Genomic DNA, 8,597 nt, shown 5'->3' on the forward strand with positions numbered 1-8,597 from the left:
TAGCAAATACAGTTTCTTGGGAATTTATTAATCATTGTAAGTAGTTGCATAGTATAGATTAGTAAAATAAAATGAGGAAGAGATCCCAACACATGTGTTCCTTCTTATGCAGTTACCAAGGTCCTATTCTCCTTTTTCTGGGAGGAAGCTCTCGTGTCACTGGGCCAACTGCAAAATTATTTTATGTAGAATTTGTAGAATTACCAACTACTCTATTTCTCTCTTTTCTCGGCTATCCTTGGGTGTTAAGTTAGTTTTATAAGGTCAAAAAGAAAGGAAAGGAAATTATCTGAAAACAAATTCTGGTCTGAAAAATACAGTTTTGCAGGAAAGAAAAGTTACCTAATATTTACATAGATCCTGTTCCTACTATTTCTAATATGGAGTCAGGCTATTAACACAAAATATTAAATAAACAGAACCTGGGTAAGAGACTAAATTGAGGAAGAATGGTTATTTAGAATCTATAGTCAGTATATGCCTATAAAGTGTTACACATGCCTTTCTTACTAAGTAAGAACTGCAGTAATTATGCTTTATTTTCATTCCATATCACAATCTATTTAAAAATGTAACTATAATCTTGAAAAACCCCAAATTGAATTCTTATTTCCACAAGTGATGTCTGGTTTAGTTTGTGATGTGTGAGTGTGTGTGTGTGTGTGTGTGTATGTGTGCAACCTTATATAGATACACTTTATCAACAACGATTCATTTTGTTTAGGAGAAAGTAGTGAAGAGAGTAATAAATCAGAATAACCATTGCACCATGACAATACATCCCAGTGCCAAGTACACTCTTATAGAAATCAGGGTTTTAAATGGTTGTTTTTGTGGGCTAGGAATGACCCAGAATATCTGTCCCTTTTTCTTTTTACAAAGACTAAATGATAAGGTATGATGATTACTTATTGCTTCCAATTTATTTGCTGTCTACTGGTTTTTGTTTGGTCAGATTTTACATTCTCCTCACGCAGATGGCCAGGCTTGCTGGTGAAGTCAGAGCTCTCTTGAGAAACAAATATTGCCTGAAGTACATGGTTCTAAATTCAATGTGTTTCTGGGGTCAGGTCAGCCAGGGTTTTATAGCTATTAACAATAAAGTACATACTGCATATTGTAATTGTGAATTTTAGCTCATCTACTTACCTTAAAAACATTTACCATATAAAAACAACAACACATTTCTCTTAACCTAAAGATCTCAGCTGGAAAGATTCTTATTTTTTGAGGTAGAAAACTACTTATGGTGAATTAGATTTTATATAATATGATTTTAATATAATAGTATTTTATCTTATTACACAATTTATAGAAATAAATAAGCCTATAATTTTATGCTTTTTTATATGCTATTTTAATGCTTTGAGAATTTAAAATATTAAAATTCTCAGAACATCATGCATGCATTTCCATTAGTTCAAGTTTAGTTTTATGTCTCAAGAGTGTTTTACAACTTTCCTTATATAGATTTTAGAAATTTATTTACATTTTATATAAAATTATAAACACATAGTTATATGTATATTAAAGTTGTGAATATATATATGTATAAACACCATCCATACTTTGTCAAACAATTTTTTTCTGTCACACTGAAGCATAACATGTTTTTGTGTTTTTATCCATAACATTTTATATTTTGAGGAGATAATTTGTTTATTCAAATTGGATAAACAAATCATGGTTGGATCTCCAATGCTATTCATAGTACATTGCATGTAGTGAATACTGAACGTACACTTGTTGAATAAATAAAAGCAGATATAGGTAAGTGTCTTCCCTCTCCCTAACCATTTTACTATGAAGCACATCTCTACCTTTAGACAAGGTTTAGATATTTTCAAAACTTGTCTTTAGTTATATTTAAGTAAAGTGTATTATAAGTGACAATGAACAAATATATTTTAGAGCAGAAGTTGCAAATTGGTGATTCATGGTAAATTTAGCAGATATCTCTGTTCTTCTCTAAGGTTTAATAAACTGTGTTTGTTAAGTGGTACCCTTATGAGCTCTCTGATTTTATCTGACTTCCTTGGACTGACTGATAGAGCAGGTGGGCCTAAACTTCTGCAGTTCCATGTACGTGACCTCCAGCCAGAGGTCTCTGCTGAAGGCCCAGGCCTCTTCCAGCTCATCCCAGTCACAGTCCTCACTTTGCTTTGCTCTTTCCCCTGAATCTTTTACTAATCATTTATCCCTCCTGGCCTTTGAAGACATTTGCATTTTCTGTCTGAATCCAGTGAGTTCACTGTTTGCCCAAGACAAAGACAAACTATCATATTTTGAGAGTCTACTAAGGGTCAGTCAGTTCTCTTACTATTTCACATTTATTTATCACAATAACTCCATAGGGCAGGCCTTCTTGTCTATGTTTCAGATAAAACAACAACAAAACAAAACCCAGATCTGTTTCAGGGCACATTTTAATAACACTTCTCCATGCCTGATCATAGGTATAGATTTATAATTTAACTGAAGGCATTGAATTCATTATTTATAAGATTAGTGGATTTTTAGTCTCTGAAAACTTTGTAAATTAATTCTCAAGCATTATTAATTTATTCAAAAACATTTCTTACGTTATTTTATTTTCTCAGTACCCAATGTAATTCTCTCTGCACTTTACACACTCAATAAAGAGTTGTTGGTGCTTGTTCAGTGATAAAAGATGAAGATACACAAAAAGGTAATAAATTATGAAAAAATTGTGGTTCACATCATCGGTTGTTATGTGCATCTTATGAACTTTTTTTCCCCAACAAGTGTCGTTTGGGGATAACGAAAGTGCTGCAGTAGCCTTGGTGGGAAAGTGTGGAGAGATTAGATCAGTTTGAATTTAGCTTCAATCAAATGAGCCTGGCAACGTTTTCATGAAACTAGGGTCTCACCTGGATATCCAAGAACAGGACCTGGAAGGCATCTGATTCTACATTGTAAGGAGGAAACCATGGAAGTAAGAGCAGAGCATCCAGTGAGGTCCATGTGGTTAAGTTAGTCCTTCTAAACAGGAGGCAGTGAGCCAGGAACTTTTATGAAAACCAATGGTGAATGTCTTTAGTTCTTTATTACCAGCTCTGTCCTCATTCTATTGGACTTTAGACTGTCATAATTAATGCAGCCTTCTACAAGTTTTTCACTCCCCACTCATAGTCTTCCACCTCAAGTCAGTTTCTTCTCTTGTATGTGCTTGCTTGTGCTAGCTGCTTCAAACGTAAACATGCTTACATGTATTTCATCACTTTATTTCCACTGTCTAGCTTTCATGTCAAATTTTTATCTTAAACCTAGACATAGCTATAGCTCCTCAACTAGTTTTTCTGTCTCTAGTTTCAAATTTGTCCACCACTAAGGCATCATTGTTATCTACGTTAACGACAGGTCATTCTCCTGCTTAAAGCCATCAACAACTCTCTATTTCCTCAAAATTAAATCCCAACTCTTTACTCGAAATGAGGAGAGGCAACATTTAGCCATTACCAGCCTTCTATCTGGCTTCTCTCTTCCTCACATTTCCAGATCATTAAAGATGGACTGTTTTTACTTCCCCCCACAAATTATTAGTAGTTTATCCTCAGCTCATTCATTATTACTATTCCTTATACAATTGATTGTTGTCCAGTCATTGAGAATCAGCTTGATATTCTATTGTCCAGAAAGATCTGACTACTCTGCCACCCTCTCCATCTTGAATTATGTGTTGTCTCTTTCATGATTCTGAAAAATTCCAATTTTATTATAAAAAAATATATCTATATTCCAACAGTGTCTTCCAACTGGACAGAACTATTCTTGAGGACAAGGTTTTGAGGAATGTCTTACTGACTGCTACATTCCCATATGTGGCAAGACAGAATAATCCCCCAAAGATATTCATGTCCTAATCCCCAGAATCTGTGAATATGTCCTCTTACATTGAAAAAGGGAGTTCACAGATGTGATCAAATTAGTAATTTTGTGATTGGGGTGTTATCTAGGATTCTGGGTGGTCCCAATATAATCTAACAGTCCTTATAAAAGAAAGGCAGGAGTGTCAGGAGTGAGGGAGAGATTAGAAGATACTATATCACTGGCTGTGAAGATGGGGCACAGGGTCAGAAATCAAGAAATGCAGGCAACTGGGCAAGGCAAGGGAACATATATTCCTTTGGATCCTCCAGAATGAACATAATACTACTGATACTTGTGTTGTTTTTTTCTCCTCTCCTCTCACTCCCCCAGTAAAACCCATTTTGGACTTCTGAATCCAAGGAATATAAAATAATTAATTTGTATCATTTTACATCAAGCTTGTAAAAATTTGTTATGGTACCAATGGGAAACAAATACAAAACATGTAGAGAGAGAGTTGGTAAATATTTGATGTGTGAGTAAATGAAAGATAAAATGGGGCTTATACAATCTAATGGAGCATATTAGATTTTATGCTGAAGGCTTGAGGGGAAGTTGGTCCCTATGGGATAGAAATAAAATTATATTGGAATTAGGGGGAAGAGGAGAGAGAAAATAAGATCGGTGCTTGTAGGTATCTGAGATGAAAAACTTTTAGGGTGTTGAGGTAATGGAAATAATATTAAATATGGTAATAAAAATCCCAACTCAACTCCCACTACATCAGAAGGCATTAGAACATGATGCCTTCTGAGGATGCGGAACAACAGGCTCTTTGATCATTTGCTGGTTGGAATGCAAAATGCTACAGCCACTTTGGAAGACAGCTTGATGGTTTATTACAAAACTGAACATACTCTCACCATATGACCAGCCATCATGCTCCTTGCTATTTATCTACACAAAAACCTGCACCTGGATGTTTGTAGCAGCTTTATTCATGATTGCAAAATCTTGGAAGCAACCAAAATATCCTTTAGTAAGTGAATGGATAAATTAAAGGTGTTGCAGACAATGGACTACTATTCAGCCTTTTTTTTTCTTTTTTTTTTTAAATAGAGCTACTAACTCATGCAAAGATATGAAAGAACCTTAAATGAATGATACTAAGTGAAGTAAACCGATCTGAAAAGGTCACATACTATATGATTCCAAATATGTGTTATTCTGGAAAAAGGCAGAGCTATGGAGACAGTAAAAACATCAGTAATTGCTAAGAGTTGGAATTGGGGAGGGATAAATAGAGTCATAGAGAATTTTCAGGACAGTGAAAATACTGTTTATGATACTATTAGTATTAATATAATGCTGGATACATGACATTATACATTTTTTCAAACCAATAAAATCTACAAAACCAAGAGTGAACCCTTATGTAAACTATGGACTTTGGGTCATGATGTTGTGTCAGTGTAGGCTCATCAGTTGTAACAAATGCATCACTCAGGTGGGGGATGATCATAATGGGGGAGACTGAGTATACTGGGGGTAAGAGATATATAGTAAATTCCTTATCCCTTCTTTAAATTTTATCATGAACCTAAAATTGCTCTAAAAAAAAAGTCCAGTCTTTCTTGGCTGTGTAGTTCAGCAGTTGGATGTCAACCCATGAACCAAGAGGTCTCTGGTTTGATTCCTGGTCAGGGCACATGCCTGGGTTGCAAGCTCGATCCCCAGTGGAGGGGTGAGATTGGGTGTGTGTGTGCAGGAGGAGGCCCCATCCCTGTTTCTCTCACATTGATGTTTTTATCTCTCTATACTTCTTTTTTCTCTCTCTAAAATCAATAAAAATATATTTAGAATATAATAATAAAATCTTAAGAAAAAGAAATCTTAACAAATTTGACTTAAAAAATAGGAGCTAGTTTTGGCAATGATGCAAAGTAGAAGGAATAACCATTAGCCAAGATTTCCTGCAGTGAACTGTGGTGCAGGTTCCCCGGCCCCTTCCTGGGCAAGATACTCTGGATTTCTGTCTTTGATGGCTCCCCGTGCACTTGGAACTGATTCCAGCTCTGTTTCATGTCCATGAAGCTGATGGGGCCAGCTGGCTGCCACACCGTCTCACTGTCTTTGTGCATCCATGACCTCTATTGCGGATGGGCAAGGAGTGGGGCAGATGAGCAATGAGGAGAGACAGCAAGCCTCGCGGATGGTTTAGCCACTGGCGACAGCATTCCTGTCCATCTGCTGTTTGACAGAGCTGCTAGGGGTCCTGCTTCCAGTGGCGTCAGCCCTTTGGCAGCTGTGCACAGGGTCTTGGAAAGCACAAATTCTTTGCTAGTGCCTGGTAGTCCAGCCCCACTATACCCTTGAGCTTTTAACTCAACTCTCTCTCATGTATGCTCAGGTGACGTCAGAAAATTACCCTCATAGTGATGTTGACACTTTACTCAGACTTAATGCCTGGGACCTGATAATGGAGTCTTTTGTTCTTTGAAGAAAGTATAAAAATACTTTTTTTTTCTTCTCACCTGCTAGAGTACAAAACAAAATTTAAAATAGAAAGCAAGCTGGCAATGTTAGTTATGCCATTTGTATTCTGTCATGACTTTTAATTAAGGCAAAAATAATATTGAATCATTTATAGCACTTATTTAAGTTATGATGTTTGTGGATCTGTAATTGAAATAAACTAAATTGAAAGAGGAAAGTAATGATTATCATTTGTCTTTATTTTATTATACTTACTAAAGCTTTCCTCCCTTCTAAATTTGCTTTTTCAATTATAAAACATTTATTGAGTCGCCCCCTGCTAATGCATTGAAAATGAATTATTGCACTTGGGAGAAAAGCATCCCATTATTTTTCCTCTTTTCTTCGTTGCCAGAAATGTTAACTTGCTCTTTGAGAATGCATATTAAGGAGAAACACTATAACCGAAGGCATGATTAAAAATGCACCTCAGTACTTGAGCTCCAACCATTCACATAGAGGTTCCAGGTTGGATTCCCGGGCACAGGCCTGGGTTGTGTGCTCTGTCCCCAGTAGGGAGTGTGCAGGAGGCAGCCGATCCATGTATCTCTCTCATCAATGTTCCTATCTCTCTCAATGAATAAAAACACATAAAAAATAAAAATAAAAATGCACCTAATAATTTATGCATTTGATAAATACCAGTGTTAGAAAGTTCATGTTTTGTAACACTGGCATTGTGCCTGTGCCTTTTTTATAAAAACATCTTGGTTTTGTAACCAGAAGAACATTGTCACCTTTGATAGAGCAGCTTACCTTCACACGCCTGGTTTCCTCAGACTTTTCTTAGCTGTTGGGGTTCTAAAGAATCCATCTGTCCCATCTTCATCTGCTTTCACACTATACAGCCCTGCTGAGGAATTTCATAATTTCATCATTAGATGAACCCAAAAGAACATATGGGAACTTCCTTATTGACATGTCAGCCCACATCATTTTGTAAGTTTCAGAGTCATATATTAGCAGTCAGTCCAGTGAGTCTCTTCCTATGGGTAGCTGCTGAGATCTGAGATTGAACTCCTGCTTTGTTCCTCAGATTAACAACCTGCCTGCCTGGATATAGCTCTGATGCTTTACTCTTAACTTACTCATCACGTGATCTTGCCCACTTGCCATCTCTTAAATATGTTTTCATCCATCTTACATTTAACACTGCAGCACATATATTTATACAACACACACATATACACACTTGTAACCAAAACATAAGTATAACTTATACTTGAAACAAAAGTTTTGCAAAACTTTTACCAGAGGGGATGGTTTCTATTTGAAGAGTAGAAACAATGCTATTGCCACCCACTAAATTGATTTCATGAACTAGTTTGCACATTGTTGTGGCTTACTTGAAGTTGGGGACAGTTGTCATTGAGTTCTATCCTCAAAGTAGGACATGATATGTTTTACATGAAAGCCTTAGAAGAGAAGAAGTTTTTAATTATGTAAATAGGATGGTGAAAATAGGCAAATAAATTATTCAAAAGAAAGTATTGACATTTTTATATAGCATTGTTTCTTATAAAGGCAAGGAGGTTATGCAAAGAAAAACTTGAGTACTACACATGCATTTTCCTTAAATTTATTGTTATATAGTAATAAAAGCATTTATAACATTATTAATACATATAAAAACAGATGGCAGAGACATACATATATTACCCCAGAGTGGGACTACATGATAATTGGATTGAGCCCAGCAACCAATCTAAGCATTCCTTGAGAATAATTGAGGTAATCTTTTTATTTTTTTATTTATTTTTATTTTTATTATTATTATTATTTTTTTAAATCAATCTTTATTGTTCATATTATTACAAAGGTTCCTCATTTCTTCCCCCTTCCACCAGGTTTCCACCCCACCCTCCGCCCCCTCCCCATCCCCCATTGTCCTCATCCATAGGTGCACAGTTTATGTTGTTATGTTGTCTCTTCCTCCCCCCCCCCCCCCACCCCACCCCCCTCTTCACGCACATCCTCCCCAACAGTCAGTCCACTCCCCTCCCATATCACCGACACTACTACAATGAACCGCTATTATTGTTCATCAGGTTTTTCAATCTCCTTTTATTGTTGTTGTTGTTTTTTTAATTAATAAACTTTTACACTTCTAAGAATAAATTTTAAAATCTAATAATTTTAAACCTTGTTTTTTTTCTGCCCTAGGAATTGAGAGCAAACTTGTTTACATGTAAACTTGCCCTTAGGCTATCAAAAGGTGTAGCCATTCAAGT

The sequence above is a fragment of the Pipistrellus kuhlii genome, unplaced genomic scaffold (assembly GCF_014108245.1).
Source record: "Pipistrellus kuhlii isolate mPipKuh1 unplaced genomic scaffold, mPipKuh1.p scaffold_m20_p_3, whole genome shotgun sequence".
NCBI lineage: Eukaryota > Metazoa > Chordata > Mammalia > Chiroptera > Vespertilionidae > Pipistrellus > Pipistrellus kuhlii.